Source organism: Falco cherrug, chromosome 5 (assembly GCF_023634085.1).
Source record: "Falco cherrug isolate bFalChe1 chromosome 5, bFalChe1.pri, whole genome shotgun sequence".
NCBI classification, from domain to species: Eukaryota; Metazoa; Chordata; class Aves; order Falconiformes; family Falconidae; genus Falco; species Falco cherrug.
In genome coordinates, this window is record NC_073701.1 from 22,657,439 (window position 1) to 22,676,380 (window position 18,942).

Consider the following 18,942-nt stretch of genomic DNA (forward strand, 5'->3'; position numbering starts at 1 on the left):
GGATGAGCCAAACACGCCTCAACTTTAACAGACTAGAGGCCAAGTTCATATTGGTCCTAGAGCCAAGACTGGAGCAAAGACAGAGAGGTAGCAACTTACGCACCCCTGAATGGGAGACAGAGGGCCCCCTAAGGACTGTTATTGCTTACGTTACTGCCACAAAAACCTCCTCAGGGGACAGAATTACTGTAGGGGTAGGAAGTGAACTGGCTGCAACTCCTTGCACCCAGGCCTCAGAATGGACCACACACCAGGAGTGATGCTTCCCCCTCCACAGGAGTACAAACATTAAGCTGCTTCTTGCAGTGGTCTGAAATGCATAGGAAGTTCCTCTGAGCCCTCTTTTCCTATAGCTGTCACACCACAGCTGGACCTGGCTGTAGTACCAAGATCCTTGACTGGTTTAAATCTGATACTGTTTTTCTAGGGTGGTGGTGATATTTTAGTTGATCGATGGAGTAACTTACTTATTTTATTAGTAGTCTTGTCCTGTAACCTACACTGGCTACTCAAGGTAGTAATTTCTACATATTAAACCTCCCAGAGTGCAATTCTAAAAAAAATAAAAAAACCACAACCGCAGTGGTCTAAGTTGAGACTGAAATTGTAAACCTAATAATTTGCTCCAATTGTTTGGATTGGTGGCCCAAAATCAGTTGGTCCACCTTACTTCACCAACAGGCATTCCTTGCAAAGGGGAATTTAAAACTGCTGAAAACAAGCAATTAGAAACCTGCAAGATCAAAGAGCAGGAACAGAAAAAGCTTAGCAGTTGATGATAGCCTTATCTAGCCCCTGAGTCTTGTGGGCATCACTTTAGTTAACAGTATCACAACCTACTTATCACTTCCAGGGCATTTTTCATTAAAGGACCTCTAAACAGTTTGTAGACACTAATTAAGACTCAAGTCGAAACATTCCTGTGAAAAACAGGATTTCTAGCTGCTGAATTTTCCAAAAGATCAGGAAATAAGTATACCTTTGTAGCAGAGAATAAGGTACTACCCACAATAGGAAACACCAAAGTTTGTTGGGGAGAATCTGGAGAATAACTAAAAGAGCTACACCCATGCAGGCTGTGCTTTGTGCCAGCCGCCTGACCAGAAAACGAGCTTCCTGAGTCTTTCATGGGCTTATTGTTATCACCATAACAATCACTGACCAACACTGAAGTGCTTTGCTGCAGCCAGCCCTTTACCCCGTGCTACTACAGAAACCTGAAACAGCATTTTATAGCTAAGTAAACAAGGCCTGTAAGCCTGCCTAAGCAAAACCAAAGCAGCACTAGAAATGGAGTGCAACAGAGTCCCATCTCCTGCCCTAGCACACCACCACCTTGAAAGAGATCGGTGACAGCTTTCAGATGCCTGAGGCGTTTTTCAAGATTTTTATCAAGTGTTCAATTTTGAAGCAGTCCACTTAGCTACAATTTTACCAGAGCTTTTGAAATTTAAAAAAAAAAAAAAAAAAAGCTACTCTCACACCAAGATGCTTTAAACAGAAGAAAATTGTGGGAAGAAATGTCAAAGGTCAGAACTGCAACTCAGTTTAATTCACTTTAATGTACACACAGAAGAATGCAAGGCAATAATTTTTATCCTCCATTCTGTCTGCATAGCACAGCTGAAGCCATCACCTCTGTCTTCTGACACTAGTCAGCCATAAGAAACAGGTATCTTAATGTTAAACCTGGCCAGCTGTAACACATTTGCTAAAGTAATTACATTTATTTTTACAGATTACATGTGCTTAGGTTTCACTGACTGATGCAGTAGAAAATCAGAGGTTTCAATTTTGCAGATAAAGTTCAGCACTGTTATAATCAAAGACAGCATCCCATGCTTAAAGCTGCTAACCATACGCACATTTTAAAAAATGAAATAGCATCTAGTACAGGATCTATATTTCTTATCTGCTAGCTCAAAGTACTTTATATTCCTTTCTCTTTTCTCATCACATTAACAAGGCTATGATAATTACACAGCAATTACCTAACCGTCTAAATCTTTGGTCTCCTTTAAATTAAGGTTTTTTCAATCCACATAATTTTATGCACAAGCAATGACATTATTCTGAGTCAACACCTGAGGTTCCTAACAAAATCTGGTACTTCTGGCAATAAAGCAGTGACTGAACTCTTGATGGCAAAGCAGCATTCAAATCAAAATTGCAGGTTCTGTTCCTCTCAGTCACCAGTGGTGAGCACAGCTGCAAACTAGGAACTGTAAAGCCACTGACCACATTCAGATGGGTAGAAGTCAAAGGCAGCATGCATTTCTTTGAGTGGTCAACATCAGATAGTAGTAGAAAAAACGCTGAAACAGAATTGAACAGCCATTGACAAAAAACCCTGCAACCACCAAGGAACCACTCTTTTAAGAGAGTAGGCCCCAATCCAAACTATAACAATTAAAAGTTCCTAAAGCATTGTGTTGGGACAATTCAGATTCTGTTGTGCACGTGTCATGGGACACCCCAAAACTGGAATGATTGCTTACCAACGCTGTTGGAAATACCATGCCTCAGAGCATAAACAGGAAAGTACCTACCACTTCAGATATGTAACAACTCTGATAAGGTATTTCACAGTCTGGATGGATCATCTCTGAATAATATGCTGGGGATTTTCAGAGGCATTTTTCTCTAGTAAACTCTTTCTTTAGTACTCTAGTGAACACAATAGCTTGTTTTAATCTCAAGGGAGAGGGGAACCAATTGCTCTTTTTGCATCACTTCAAGATGTATTCTGTAGTATGACAAGTGGTTAGAAATGAGATAAACTTCAGATGCAAACCTGGCCTGAGACTGCTCAGGTTTCAAATGCAATAAGCAATAAAACACCACAGTACAATTGCCCAAAAGCGACTTCAATTGCACAGAAGCTTTTTATTGCTGTATAAATAGAAAATTGCTGATAAACCAGAATTAACATCTGATCAATAAAGCTCAAGCGAAGCAAAACACATACAAAATAAAGCAATCTGGGATAGTGTTGTGACTCAGTTTCATACAAACCAGCATGTTTGAGGCTTGATGCCCTCTTGGTACTGCTGGCACACCCAAAAGTTTTGACCTGACACCCTTGCCTTGTTAGGAAGAAATTTGCTGACAGTACAGCTGGCTCCCCACAGTTTCTAGGGATCACTGAATTGAAAAGGTGAATGTTGGGCAGTGATTTGACTGAAGTCAATAGATTTAATACAACTCTAATTCAAGACCTGATCCTTTAGAGTTACAGCATACCATTTTACTTCCATTCAGTCTCCTCCATCCCTACCCATTCCTTGCAAAAAAAGAAAGAAACAAACTAAAGAAAAACCCTGATATCACTTAAGAAGCTTAATTCAAAGCTCCATATTTGCATTGGGAACTTACACTTAACATTGGGCATCCCAGTCTGATTTTTTGCATAATGCATATTGTAGGTCACGTTAGAACAGCATGCAATGGACTGGAACAAGATTCAGCTGATGCTATCCATATAAACATTGTAAACCACTAATTGCATTTCTTTTTAATGAAGTAAAAAAATGTATAAACAATTTCCATTTGCAAAAACCAGTGATTTCAGCTGGGTGGAATTCTGCAACTGCCTCTCTTCATCGAGCAGCCAAGTTGGGTAGCCGCTACCGTCTTTATGAATACTGAATAGGGGCATTATGACCTTACAGAAAATGCATACGGGTAAGGAGGACAGGTCTTCTTTTATGCACACAACTAGAACACCAACACAAGCAGAGTGTGTTTGTTTTCTGCCACTCATGTAAATCTCAAAATGTAATTTATGTTGATGATAAATGAGACATTCCATCTCTCATCAAAATGGCCCTTCAGTTGAAGCCAGTTGCACCTGTATAAATTGAAAGTCACATGTGGTACATAACACTTTTCTTTCTGGTATTTCAGAGAGATACTTTTATGCTGCTTGTGAAGCAGGCAGCACAAACATTGCATGAGGAACGCAGCTATTTCATGTAGCCTCCTGTCCTCCATCTTAGATACATTTCAGCATAAAATCACAATTGTTAATTTCTGCCAGACTAATTTCTACTAAAACAACACTTCTAGGCATGGCAAAAATGGATGAAACACCATCTATCTGAGCTTCTGCAATCCACAGTTTTCATTGCTACACTGAAGTCCAGTTCTAGCGCCAGAGAATTTTGTGCCACCTATGCTTTCCAAAACCAGCATGACAGATGCACTGCCTACAGATTTTATTGCCCATTTACTGAGAATATCTCCAGGAAATTATGAAAAAAAGAAAATATTTTAAAGTAGTCCAATACAATAAGCATGTACTAATATGACTCCATTGTTACAGACCATCTTAGTACTGTTGGCAGCAGCAAGTGTCCAGCAGCAGAAATCTGGTTCAGCATCTCTTACCCTGTACTTTTATTGATCAAAAATAAAATTGATCAAGGAGGACCTGGCTACTTTGGACAGAATACCATAACACTCCATAATAATTTTATACTTAACTAAATAGCAAAGGAGAAATTCAGCATATATTAAAATGCAGTCCTGGGTTAACAGTTGGACTTGATGATCTTAAAGGTCTTTTCCAACCTAAATGATTTTATATTTCTATGATGTCATGACATCCAAGTCACTAGGCAACATCTATTTAGGTCCTCTTCACACAGAAGAATGCTCAGCAGATAACCCCGTACTAGTATTTTGGGCTTTTTTTTTTTCTTCTTCCTCTTTCTTTAAACACTCTAAATGTGTTTAAATTTGTTTAAATTGCTCTAAAATTTTAATCATTCTTCACAGGCAAAAATTCCCCTGCCTACTTGTCTCATCCTTTGTGGTCAATACAGTAGTACCAAGAGCTATGTGAAAAAAAAGCAAATAGTAGACCTATGAATATTATGCCCTGGGATAACAGTATAGTTTAGAGGTGTGCATATTGCTGTAGGAGACAGGAGTCCTGGTCTCTGTCCCTACCTCTTTTTCACTGACTTTTCATACAACCTTGGCCATTTTTCCCCTTTTTGAAGGCACTTACAATACGTACAATGTTATTTAGCATATACAGGCCAGGTTGAATTTGGCAAGCTATGTTCAGCTAAAGACAGTATTAAAAACATAGAATGGTTTGGCTTGGAAGCGACCTTAAAGATCATTTAGTTCTGTCATTCCTGCCATGAGCAGGAACACATTCCACCAGACCAGGTTGCTCAGAGCCCCATCCAGCCTGGCCTTCAACACTTCCAGGGATGGGGCACCCACAGCTTCTCTGGGCAACCTGTTCCTGTGCCTCACCACCCTCACAGTAAAGAATTTCTTCCTAATATCTAATCTAAATCTACCCTCTTAGTTTAAAACCAGTAGCCCTTGTCCTATCGCTACAGACCCTACTAAAAATCTGTCCCCTTTCTTATAACCCCTCTTTATATACTGGAAGGCTGCTCTAAGGTCTCCCCAGAGCCTCCTCTTCTCCAGGCTGAAAAAACCCAACTCTGAGCTCAGTCTGTGTTCATAGGAAAGCTGCAAATAGGATGCAGGGGTTTTATAGGACAGAAGCACACTGGAGACAAGCAGGAGAAAACTTTTCTGTGCTGTATTCAAACAAGAGCTCTCCCACTGGAAGTCATCTCTCTCAGCAGCACTTGATTCACTAAGGAGGAAGATCCAGAGAGGACTAAAACTTTCATCACAAATCCTCTGGTCAACAGGGCCTCTACATCATGCTCACCACTGTGAATCTGGCAAAGCACTGCAGCTAGAAGTAGTTATTTCTGTCTGATGGCAGGACAGCATCCCACGTGAAACAAGTTGGTGATTTCAGACCATGTCTGTAAGAACAGGTTTTTGCACCACCACTAGGAATAATCAGCAATTGTATGAACCACAGGGGCACTAGCTTCTGCTGCACTTTTTCTGGGGACAATATAATTGGCTTTGGCTCAGATGGTGAACAGTGAGAAGAAACTTGTAAGCCCACTCCATAAGAGCTCCCTTTAGAACAAGTGGATAGGGCCATTTAAAACATTCCCCATACTTTACTGCCTTCCCCCTCCCCTCAATTTTGGCCTACAGATCAACCTTAATTACCATCATTCTGCTTTCCTTCAAGACCTCAAGTAAAGTAAAAATGAAAGTTAACACTACATAACCCCGTAGTCTTAAAATGTTTTCCTTCCATCACTGGGAGTGCACAGCATCACACTGCAAACCACATTACAATGAACCTTTACACCACACACCCATAAACATCACCATTTCAAAGACTGAGCAAAGCAAAAAGCATCTGAAACCGGTGTTTACACCAGTGGGAAATCCTGCTAAAATCAAGGGAGCTGTGTTAAACTGTAGGCCCAAAACGTATTTCAAAGCTTACACTGAAGAGGTTGCAGGCTCTGGTTCCAGATGTGCCTGTATCTCAGGTGCTGCTGTACGGGAGAGCAGCAAGCAGGACCACCAAAACACAAGCAGCAAGAAACCAAGATGACAAAACCTCTCTCCCTGACCTTTCTTCACTCTTAATCGATACTTGTCATGTCTTCAACTGTATTTGCTCATACCCAGAACAACTGCAAAGCCCATCTCACGGCTGCAAACTATTGCTGTAGCATGCAAGTACCCTACTTTAAATAACACTGCTGGACTTCAAGAAGTTTTAAAGCTCCTTTCCCTTTTTGAGACCAAAGCTACACTTTCAATAGAGTACAGCCACTTTCCCACAATTTTGTGAGATTTAGTTAGGCTGAAGGCTGGGCTTGAAGGAAGATCTAATATTGCACAATTCTAAAGAGAGGTTTGAGTCAAGAAATATACGGCTCTTACTTCACTGCTTCCTCTGATAGTTTTGAGGCAGAGTCACCGCACATGTGGTTGCTTTTGTCTGAGATGGCTTCACAATAGTCAACACAACTTCTCTTTTAACTTGATATGGTTATTCAGCAAAAAAACCTGAAGCTCCCTGTAGAACAGTCTTATTCTGCCATATTTCCTAACCACTTTACCAAGGAAAAATCAGAAATCCAATGAGAAAGAAACTCAGCCCAGCACTCAGAAAAATTAGATACTTCTTTGGCCCTCCCTGGCACATTACTCCTACAGTTCATTTTGGATTTACACAGGTGCTATTCAAACCAGAATTTGGCCCCTTTCTCCCAGGTGGCCCGACACATTTACTGCAATGTGCAGATATGCTCATATATTTTATATGTATGTAAAGCACATTCCCCAAACTAAAATCCTCTCCCAAAGAGTCTCCTTAGGTCTCTGTCTAATTTTGGCCTCATTTACTCCCTTGCAAACGAAAAGCAGTTCCATTGAAGTCAGTGAGGTAACACTCGTATTAAACTTGCGTGAGATCATGTCAGAGCCATGGTCCATAATAAAACCAGCTGCTGTTAACTTCTACAAGTTTCCATTCATTAGAGTTTTTTTGCTTGAATTCACATGAGCAATATCCGTGGGCCAAGAAACACATTTTAGAATGATAGCTATTTCCCCTTGCTAAAAACTAGAAAGTGCAGCAAACTATCCCAATCCTCACTGAAAAATTACAGCTTATTGTATTTTGTTAATAAACAGAGGTGTTTATGGACAAAACACGTGTGAAAATACTTTAGGGAATCATCCTGCACTGCCTAGAGGAAAGGGACAAGATGACCTAATATGTCTTTCCCAGGTTTTCGTTTTTAGTTTTGTATTTGCTGTTGTGGGGTTTTGTAGGGTTTTTTTTTCCTTTATGCCTATAGCTCCTGGTATTTAATTCTAAATCAGGGAAAAACCTTCAATCTAAATATTTAAATTCAGCCTCAGTGACCTGTAAGCGCTGAACCAAGATTGATGAGAACAGTTCTATGCCTACTAATGCCAACACAGCCTTTCCATCAGTGACTTTCCATTGCCTTGAAGGGTCACAGGAGAGACAGAAATAATGTACTCAGATTATAATGTTTTTTCCAGTTCATCACACCAGTCTCCAGGCTTTCAGAACTGTATAACTGTATTTTGTCATATAAGTCAGATTCATAGCCTGTCACTGCTTCAACCTGTTCATTTATAACAAAACATATTTCCTATACAGAGTAAATTCCTTTCATTTTTTACTAAGATGAACTGATTTTTATCAGATACCCTAATTCAGAAAGCGAACACACCATTACTCCCTGCCCTCTTGTTAAGCTTGCGATATATTGACTCCAAGAAAGGAGCTCACCTCTATTACAGAAGGTAGTGAACAGGAAAAAAATAATATTGCCTACTTTCAAAATCAATTGGGTTTTTAGAGCAGATGGCCCAAGAATGATAAACTAACTTTTTGGTTTGATAAGTAAAGCAATAAACATCTTTACCGACCATGGAAGTTCTTTATTAGACAGTGGACTGAAGCTTGAAGGCAGTTCACAGGGAAGGGTGGTGTTCGAAAGAACATTAAGGCAAATCAAAAAACTTATCTTGAAAAATTACTTGGGCGGCCTCTGCTGAAGGACCCCAACAAACAAAGGGAAGGGCAACTCCCAGTTGCGGCCAGCGTGGAGTGGCAGAGCTGAACATGAACTTCTGCAAAGCTTCTCTACCAGTAGCCAGAACAAGATTGCACAAGCACCAAGCTTGGCCACAAAACACTTGGAAAAAGGAAAGATGGGAGTGGGGCAGGGAATTACTCAGTGCATGCATCGTTCACGCTTTCCTCATTTAAGAGGAAAACCAAAGCAGTCTCACATCTTGCATTTAGGCTCAAGAAGACTAAAGATGGTAAAAATAGAAGAAATAAAAAAGGTTTTTTAACCATGCAATAATATTTATTACATTCAACATGCTGCTTATTGAAGGGCTTTTTCCAGAGGCTCCAGATGCCATTTAAGAAGCCAATATTATAATGCAACATTTCTCACAATCAAAATCCTGAATGAAGAAATATGAAGGAGATTAGATATCCAGTTATTTTGGTCTCCAAATTGGCTATCCCTGATCCTTCTAAGAGCTGGAAAGCAGAAGCATTTGTATGTGTTACTATTGCATTACCCAGCTGTCACAACCTGACAGTGCTGCTTTTGGCCACATTAGGGTTCCTCAGTGGGCAGGTCTTAGTGTGACTTCATGATAATGGTCAAATGGCATCTCCACAGAAGTACTGCTATCCAGAGATTAAAAGCAGCAACATCTTAAAGCAGGCCTAATTTACATTATCCCACTCTTTGACTTAAAAGATCTTGACCTTTCAGGTGCAGTTAAGGTACCCAGTTTCACCTTTAGCAAAATAATTAAAAACCCAAAGCCACACCTCTTCTCATTGAAGAAAGGTATCAGACATGAAGGAGTACCAAACAGAAAGGTCAGTTTTCCTCAACACTAGAAAAGAGAAGCAGTGCCATGTGTCAAAGAGCAATTTTCTGGTACTGAGAAGCCAACCCACTTGAAGGCTGCCAGTCAATAGCTAGCCTAAACTGCCAGGTAAATCTACTATCACCTCATGACAGGTCACCTGCAAGAAATTCTGCTTTCCTGACATGGACAAAAATTCGTATTACCAGTTATACTTGTTGAAAATTGCAGAGACACCCAGATGTGACTGAAAATAGAAGCTGAACCACAACTCTGTCAGAGCTGTGGTCCTTCCTGGGAGGCATAACATTTTGGAGGAGCAGAAGACTGGCTTCAAATCCAGCCAACCAGTCAGTCCTGCAGCTGACTACAACATCCATTTTAATTGCATCAGCTTAAGTGGCCTCAAAATATAAGTAACTGGATGGTGTGCAATGAGGCATCTAGTCTGGGAGATCAGACGGATCAGTCAGCCCTCCTGGCCACAGAGATGTACGCTTTCATCAAAATTACATAGGGGTAGAATCCCAGACACAATCTCTAAATCTACCAATATGACACAAACATTCTATTTCTAAGGTACTCGATGTAACCAAACAAACAGTTAAAACTCCAGAAAATCTCCAGCAAGCAGAGAACCTTACGTAGCTCCATTGCTGCAGTCACTTAACCGTCCTTCTCCTTATGAAATAAAATGCAACTAGATCAACTGCTTTGTCCCCCTAATTTTGATGGTAGAGAGAGTACTAATCCCTAAAGAAAATAAACTGAAAAGCAAGAATGTAAACACAACTGTGCTCCAATGACTTTGTGTCTTAATGTCATCTGTGTAGGGTTTCACTGCAGAAATTGATGTGGTGGAAGGAAAATCCCTGAAGGGTGTGTGGAGCACTGGAGACCCCTTCTGCAACTCCCATCCAAACCACATTGTTCCCTTCATCTCCCAAAACTCATGCCTATTCATATACACACACATTTCCTATTTGCTTCACTCCTGTGGTCCCATCACTCTCTGAAATACTGGCATTTAATCATTGCTTTTGTTAGAGTTCATGCTTTATACCGGGTGAGAATAAGATTATCTGCTAATCCCAGCATTTAGTCACATAAATCCACAATAGATGCACTGAAAGACAGAGGAGCTACATTTATATATACTAGTAGAGGAAATGTCTTTTTCTTGTTTGGGTTGTATAGGGGGAAGGAGAGGAAATAAGCTGGTGTGTCTGGTTTTATGGGGGAGGGTTAAGTGGCAAACCAAACTGACTGCAGTCTACAGGGATATAAATAAAGGAACAAGGGAAAAATAGTTACAGAGCATTTAGAGAAAACTGCAAACAAACTGCAAGAAACAGTTGCTGCTTTTCCTTTTTATTGTCGTAAGTCATTGCTCCTTGAGTGCATACTGTGTCCAGCGAACAAGCCATTTACTATTGTGGTCGGAGTGAATGAAGCTCAGACCTTTCCCATATATGGCCGGGCCTTTTAATCACCAGGGAGCGAACGAGCAGTGGAATTTTACTGGCTTTCTGGGTTTGCAGTGCCCTCTCTTGTATGAAATATCATTTCCCAGTGAATGCTCATTACTGGGATTTTGACCCAATTTCCTGCTGCTGTTGTCCTTTAGGGGATGTGTAGAAAGCCAAATAAAAAGGGCCAGCTTCTGATAGCAAGCAGCCCACTGTGAATTCTGAATAACTCGAGGAAATCAAACAGATTTGCACCAAGATAACTGAGATTAGACTCAATTTTTTTTTTTTTAACTTAACAATACAGTTTACATCACTGCACAGCTGCTAAAAGCAAGATCAGATTCAGGCCAGCTGATGCCCAGGTTAACACTTCTCCCTCATTTTCACCAATGCAGCAGCAAACAGACAACTGATGTTTTAAATACTGGGACAGTGGTAGGGAAATTCTCAGCTGGCTTGCTTTTGTTGGTGTAATATACATTAGCCACAGAAATGCTTGGCTCAGTATCATCTGGATTGCCTAAACACTCTTATTCATATTTATAGCAATTAAAATGCTGCACTTCAGTCTTTATAATCCAAGTTTTGTTTGAAGTGGCAAAGCAACAGCTGTGGCTTATCAGACATCTGAATGAAACTCCTCATTTTCATAACCGGGGTGTGGCTCTGTGTATGGGGGTAGGCTGTTCCCAAAGCCACACAAAGCAGCAAACTCTCCTTTCTGAGGACCCTGGGGTGCAGCACTCAAAGCCTCCCATGAAGGATGCTGACAAGAGGCATCCTGCAGCACCAGCAGGGTAAGCTACGCAGGTAAGAGCTGACCAAACTCCCAGAGCTCAGAGCTAACCCCACCCGCTCCCATTCCCAAACATTCTAGCCAAGATCTAGGAATTTATTTTCCAAACCTAGGAACTTTAACTAGGCCAGAGCAAAGCCAAATTCTCCCCAGCTCAACAGCTTTTGAAATTGCTGAAAGTAGGTTATCACTAGGTCATTAGGAAGACGCAGACAGAATGTCCTTAGCCTTTGCTCCATCTGCAGCTGATCCCAGAAGACTGAGCAGGAATTGTCCTCCGTACAACAGCTTGTATTAGAAAGCAGTGACCTAGGCTATCAAACAAGCACTGCTAGCTCCTCTGGAACAACGAAGAATTAAAAAATTTTGCCTTTGCTTCTGGGATGAGAGCTATTTTACCAGGGTGAACACTGTGGCTCAAAACAAAAAAACCCAAACAAACAAAAAAAAATGGGGAAGGGAGGAGGACCACTCACCATTAGAGAGCTCACTGTCAAAGAAAAGAATGAAGTGGGAAAAGGGTAGTAACGAGCCCTGTGGCAGTCAAAGCAAGGGGAACATCAAAGCCTTGCAAATAAGAAACAAACAAGGGCCTGATCACAGGCTCCTTCACTTGGGCAGAGCTCCCTTTGAAGATGACTGGAATCCAACCGGCACGAGTCTACAGGACAGAACCTTTACTTCTGAAGGAGCACAGGAACCACTGCTCTGCTCCTGCACTCACTCTGCAAGGATTCGTCCAGCCCCACACAGCTTCAGCCTAGCCAGAGCCAGCTGCTTCGGAGAATGACATAAAACAAGCTGCCAACAAATCTCAGGACCTTTGTTTACAAAGCTGACATTGCTACGGGAGCCGGAACCTATCTGATGAATCATGAATGCTCGTTCCCCCTCACCCCAAGTTATTTAACTTTGAGAAGTGCACACAGCCATTTCCATGCCCCTTAGATCTCCACACACTTAAAGGAACAGTGGGAAGGTCAGTGAAGGTGGAGAGAGGCGTGCATGCACCCACACGCACGTACATGCACATTGATGTGCAACGAAACTGTCTTCTTGCACTTAGCAATACCCCCCTTTTCATATTTGTTGCCAACAGAGTTACTCTTCTGAATAGGTCCAAAACCAAAGCACTTACAGCAAAACTTTATCTCCACAAATCTATTTATAACCCTTCTATGAGCTAAATTCCAAAGATTTTTTTTGCCATTTAAGGACATAAACCAGAAAATGTGCAAACGGGTGGGTTCCACTTTGCTTCACACCCTCCACAGCAAGTCTCAAGGGAAAATGCTTTTTATTTGTATTCTGTACACAAAAGGGTGTGGAAACATGTAATGTTGTTTCCATTGCCTGAAATCTTTCCCTAATATTTTCCCCACTGCAGCCTGGCCTGGCCCCAGGAGTTACAATTTCAAATGTTCTCATCAACATGAAACTGGACAAGCAGATAAGGTTCAGCAGCTTGCATAGTAGTTTCTCTTCCAGATTATGACACTATGGCGAGTCTGTAAGCAAAAGCTGTCATCCAGCATTTTTGGTACGTGCTTGACAACTTCACAGCAGGGCTCTGCCTCAGATGCAGCAGGAGCAGTTAAATCTGCAAGCACCCAAGAAATTCCCTCCAGACATGTCAGTGCAGTGTCACTGCTGAGCCTGGCCCACCTTCCACCTCATTCACGGGGCTTTAGCAGTTCTAAACCCAAGAGTCTAGAAGTTACTTTTTAGTAGATCAGAATAGTGTGAACAAACAAGCAAACAAAGAGATGTGTATGTTCTTGCTGGGAAATCAGTCAAAAACAAGGTTTTAGCCAGTGCTTAAACTTGGCATTTTGGTATTACAAATTCTTTATAAACACTAATGAATTAAGCCCCAGGAGCTCCATGGAGTAAATACAAAAAGGCACAGATTATCCTTTACTTGAAAATATAGAAACAGACACACAGCCATGAAGTGACTCACCAGGTATTTATGACAGGAAAAAATTCAAAGGAGAAATCACTCCAGTAGCTTAAGATATAGCCGCCTTTTCCCTTTCTCTCTTCCCCCTGCTTCCTCAGTTATTTTCTCCTGTCGCAAGCCAGCAGGACCGTCCCCACAAGCACTTCTTCCTGACTTCAACCCAAAGCCGTATAAGCACTGATATAGGCAGAAATCTTCTTGTCAAGAGATGTCCTATGCTTCATGGACAGAGCGTTCCCCTCTCGAAGGGCAGGCGCAAGGGGCAGGGAGAGGCAAGACGCATCAGTTAGTGGTGGCAGTTCCTGACCACAAGTAGAGGAGGTGGGTGCCCCAGCTCAGAGCTGACTGGCCTCACCGCTGGGGAGCCCAGCACGACTGGCACTGCTGCAGTTGCTGCAAGACAAAGCAGTAGCCAAGAGTGAGTGCAAGTGAGAAAGTCCAGAAGGCTGCATTCCTTGCAGAGGCAGCTAGTGATGCTTGGGGAGAGGGACGCACTAGGGACCACCCTGCTAATGCTGGTATCTACTTGGCTGCCAGCCCCACACCGCGGAGCACGGTTCCAAAGAAAAAAAGCACATGAAAAGAAGCACTTTCTTACACTGGATGTAAACCATACAGCTAACATACCAGGGCTAGCAGCTAAGTAAGAGTGTTACATGCCCTAACCTTTTTGGTTAATCAAATCCATTTCAAGAAAAGTAGAAGCAAGCTCCCGCGGGGGTGGGAGGGATCCCAAATTACAATGTACTGAGCATCCTTCCCCGCTGGGCTAGCTGAACTGCACAAAAGCATCAGGAAGGGCAAAAAGAAACTGTTACATAGTTCAACTGTCCTATGACCTCAGCGTTTCATCCAGAAAGGTCAGATCTAATCTGATCTTCAAATGCCTCCGAGTCAAATTTCAACCTTAGCCAAATCCTCCGCAAAACGTTTGGAGGCATACAACAGCCACAGCTTCCCAGAGAGCACCAGTGACCAAAGGGTAAGTGCCAACACATAGGTAGGTGTCTTGTTTCCAGTACAGTTGCCCCCAAAATCCATTCTCACCAGGTCATGGGGCTTTAAACCACCCAGGAACTGCAGACCAGCAAACCAGCCCCTGCACATGCACATTTCTGAAAGTGAGAGCTCTAGCAAGGAAGCAGCTTTCTTATTAACTGGCTGCCAGGGGGTAGTTACTAAGAAGAGACAATTTTTAAAGAATGAAAACTTGCTTTGAAGATAGACTCCCACTCCTTGCAGTCAAAGGCCTCTGTGCCTCAGGCTTTGTACACCTGGAGCCCAATCCTGCAAACTCCCCATAAAGCTCCTCTCAAAGGCAACGAAAGGTTCACTGGATTGCGCTTCCCATTCTGCCCTGTTACCTTTTTTGGCGCTTTCTCTGATAGCCAGGAGAGTCCAGACAAGCACTGCAGATGGGCAGCTAACACTGCTCTCTTGGCCCTCTCTTCCTTAGGCATATATGGATTCCTGTCCCTCTTTGTTCACACACGGCGATCAAATGTACCAAGATGTGCCTTTGGCAGGTTAACAGCTCCACTGATCCTTAATACAAATTACAAACCACGACACTCAGGCAGCCAACAGAGTAGGTCTCATGTAAGCAACTACTGAGAAACCAGAGTATTTTAAAGTGTCCCAGGGCATTCAAATCCTATTTGTTCCACAGGAAGGAAAAGTTGCAGGCTCTCACTGTTCTGCAATGAAAAGATCACCTCCATAGGCAGGGCCACTCCAGCTGCATGCAGGGAAGGGTGAAACGCAGAGGATTTGTATCCAGGCTCTGGACAGACCCTTCCTGACATCTTTTTCTCTATATGACAGAAGCCACCTCCCAGCAGGCAGCCAACAGAAAAGCCCTGCCCTATCTTTCTAGTCTCTGCACCTGGAATAAGTAGCACTACACCCTAACCCTGCACTGATCTGGATCAATGCTGACCAGCATGCCTCCATGCCACGTGTGACCACATAAATGAGGCTTTCAGGAATAAGAAATCTTCCTGTCTTAATGCACTTTGATTTTCCCTCTAATGCCAGCCAGAGGAACTTCCAGCCACCCTTTCCTTTCAAATCACCTAGCCTCCAGTGCCACTATTGCATTGCGTATCAGTGCTGGACAAGAAATAAAAGCACAAGGGAAGTTACCCCTTTCTCAGGCTGCTGCATGTCAGAATAATGCTGTGAGCATATGAAGTAGCAATTGTGGAAAATCCCTTATTCTCCTAATACATGCTTACATCACTCACTGTCAAAGCGTATTCAGAGTACACAGGACTCCCCTTGCATCAGATCCTGCATCCATTAATGATGGTATTGATTTCACCAAGACTAATCCTGTGAATGAAGGCTGTGGAATTGATCCTCTTGTCATTGCGTGCTGCAACAAAGAGGAGTTTTCAGGAAATACAAATTATTTCAATTTAGTCTCTTGTTCACAGGCATCTTATCTAATGTTTCTCCCCTGCCATCACAATTTACATATTACACTGATGTGTGTAGGGTTTATTGACTAAGATACTTACCTATTAAAAAAGCCTCCCAAAGAAAGGCAGACCTATACTTCTTCAAATATATTGAGAAAAGTTCAGCCCCACTTTAAAGCAATTTAATTAAACAAGTGGACTGCTTACTTCCTTGAAGCATCACTTCATTCATAATTTATGTTGAAACAGTCCATTTCATAGGTTTTGGTGCATGTAGTTTTAGGATCCCATTCTCTCTCAATGGCAGGGAAAAAAGGTATGAAACTCGTCTGCAGATGCACGTGCTCACAGAGAACCTACGGCTACATTTAACGACAGAAAGAAAGAATGGAGGCAGGGTCCCAGGGTGCTTTGATGGCAAACCATACAAGCACAATCATTCACAGTATGGTATCTAAAATAGACAAATTGTAATAAATACACAGTTCTCACAAAAGAAACACTCCGCCTCCTTATTTTCTTTGAGCTGCTGCCAAGGACAGAATGTGTTATTTTCACAAATTATTCTCCTGTACGCCTTTTAGCAAGAGAAGCCTTTTCAGCTAGGCAAAATCTCATAAAAACTGCATACTCTGAAAACAAATACTCCTCTGAAAACAAACACCCCACAAAAAGTCGTTTTAAAACAGTTATCTTGCCCACTCTTCCAAACAATACATGATATATGAGAAAAATCAGTTCTGCTGCAGCAGGTCTGGCCAGAGGTTAGCAGTTTGGTCAGTGTCTGGGGCTCCCAAGTACCCATCTGCAGCTAACTTGATCCCTCCCTTCATTTTCCCGGCTCCTTCTCTGAGAAATTCCCTGCTATGCAGAATATCATGCTATCAGCAGCCAGCCTTGCACAATGCTTCCAAACTGCCCGAGCATGTCAAAGGAGCCGGGAAGCAGAGCCTGCTTGCTGGCTCTCCCCAGCAGCCCTCTGAATGACACAAACACAGACCCAGACTTTTAACAGCTCCGGTCCCACCCAAGTGCATTTTTCTTTTTTTTTTTTTTTCTTTTTTTTTTCCTCCCCGTTTTAACAGGAAAGACAACTTCACAAGAAACATTCTGGCAATATGCTGCTGTGCAAGTTGAAGGCTGAAGACAAAAACGGATGCCATCTATTGTCAACAATACTTCTGTGAAAGGCTGCCATGACGGACATCTGCTTCAGCAAGTATCAGATCAGTTACATTAACCAGAGCTTTACTGTATCTGTATCAATTACGCAGGGAGACTGCCTTTATAGTCAGGCTGCCCTGAAAGCCAGGTATTAAGTTGCAAAACTAAAAGCAATTCACCAGCCATTACCATACTAAAAACTTTTTCACTGCAACTCCTTTAAAAAAAAAAAAAAAAAAAAAAAAAAAAAAAGAAGGAGAAAAAAGAAAAGGACAGCTAGATTGCTCCACTAACAAGCCTGCTACAGGATCTCAAATGGAGTGGGACCAGCACAGATCCTGCTCTGCACCCAAAGCTTTCTGCCGCATCTCCTCATTAGGGTCCACTGGGGTGGGCAAGCATGCACCCCCTCCACCCGCCCAGCACAGATATTTCCCTTAGTTCACCACAAACATCTGGAAAGGAGGGGGGGCACAGAGAGAGGAGGGGAATAAAAATAGCATCCGACACTTTCGCACTATTTCCACAGCTCGTTAGATTTTGCATGCTACTTAATCTCTAGTCATAACGCGAATGCAGTCAGACCAGCTTACTCCCAAACAAATACGTATCTTAAGTCCTTACCTCTGGCTGAAAAGTTTTCAACTAGTAGGAAGGAAATGAATAACTAGCTGCCTGGGCAGGAGCACAGCAAGAAAGGCACACCAGCAGCCTCACACACAGCCCTATTCAATAAAACTACAGCTTTTCCTTGGCCCCTCCCAAAAGTCAATGCTAAGTGAATACATATCCCTTATGTTTACAATTGGCAGGCAGCGGTATGCATTGTCCTCAATTTATTCTAATAGGCAGCCAATGGCTACGCATAAGCCAAGGTGGGTTCAGCCTGCCTGCAGAGATGCCTGTCATTCCCTAGGCATGCTCAGGAAGCCACTCATCAGAAAACCAAGACCTAAAAAGCTCCGAAAATTCGTGCAAGCTGCCAAAACTGTCTTGCTACATGCCCTTTTTTGGTTATCCTTAGCAGGGCCTCTGAAAGTAAATCCTCTGTCAGGAACAATCATAAGAAATGTTAATCTTGGAGAAAGAGGCTGTCTTGTTGAACACAAATGAAGCTTAAAAAAGGAAATACACTGAATGGAAAGGGACACAGTAAACATATTTACTTTTTGCACCAGTTAAAAAAAAAAAAATCAAATAAATAATTTCACCACAGCTAAACATCATTGTATTTTTTTTAACGAGGACCACATGTAAAAGGGAACAGAAACACTCTGCTGTGCAAGCTTGATTCTGCAGAGACACCAGTAGGAAAGGCACATGAAAGATGAGTTGGCAGGCTTCACAGCCCATTTCCATTTCAAATAGCACAACAGGAGTTACATATAGAATATCCGTGTTCTGAAAAATAACTTCTAAAGGCATTCAGAACTTTGATGATGATCCTTAGCAAGTTGGACTAGTTGCATACACAGGTTTAGTTTATAGGTATACAGCTAATTATCTAGACATTAAAACTGTTTCATTTACTATGAAAAGCATCTACGTCTACATATTATGACCAATACTTTTCACTGTCTTTGAATACCATGATAAAAATTAATCTAAGCTTAATCTCTTTTTTGCTTTAGTGATTGCACACTATTGATAACTTCCCCAATTATGCAGACAGCTTAAAAAATGAAAGAACAGATGCAGACTGAGGCTGAAAACAAATGAGCTACATAAACTAATTAAGAAAGTGTGAAAATAAACACGAAAATTATTGCCTAGGAGCACATGTGCATGTACGAGCCACTAAGCAAGGCTTCAGGAGGACTGCTGACTTCCTCT

The 18,942-nt window shown here is 42.0% G+C and overlaps 1 protein-coding gene across 12 annotated transcripts in view; it reads right to left on the reverse strand.

The window, feature by feature from the left end:
• Positions 1-18,016, reverse strand: part of CALD1 (caldesmon 1) — a 202,827-nt gene extending 184,811 nt beyond the window's left edge. For 8 of the 12 annotated variants that reach the window (XR_008732325.1, XM_027807567.2, XM_055710913.1 and 5 more), the window contains exon 1: positions 17,734-18,016. The gene's annotated coding sequence lies outside the window, so the exon portion shown is untranslated. Of the gene's footprint in view, positions 1-13,522; positions 13,916-17,733 lie in introns of all 12 variants that reach the window. The other 4 variants (XM_055710921.1, XM_055710920.1, XM_055710918.1 and 1 more) reach the window with 2 other exon arrangements.
• Positions 18,017-18,942: the final 926 nt, after the last annotated feature.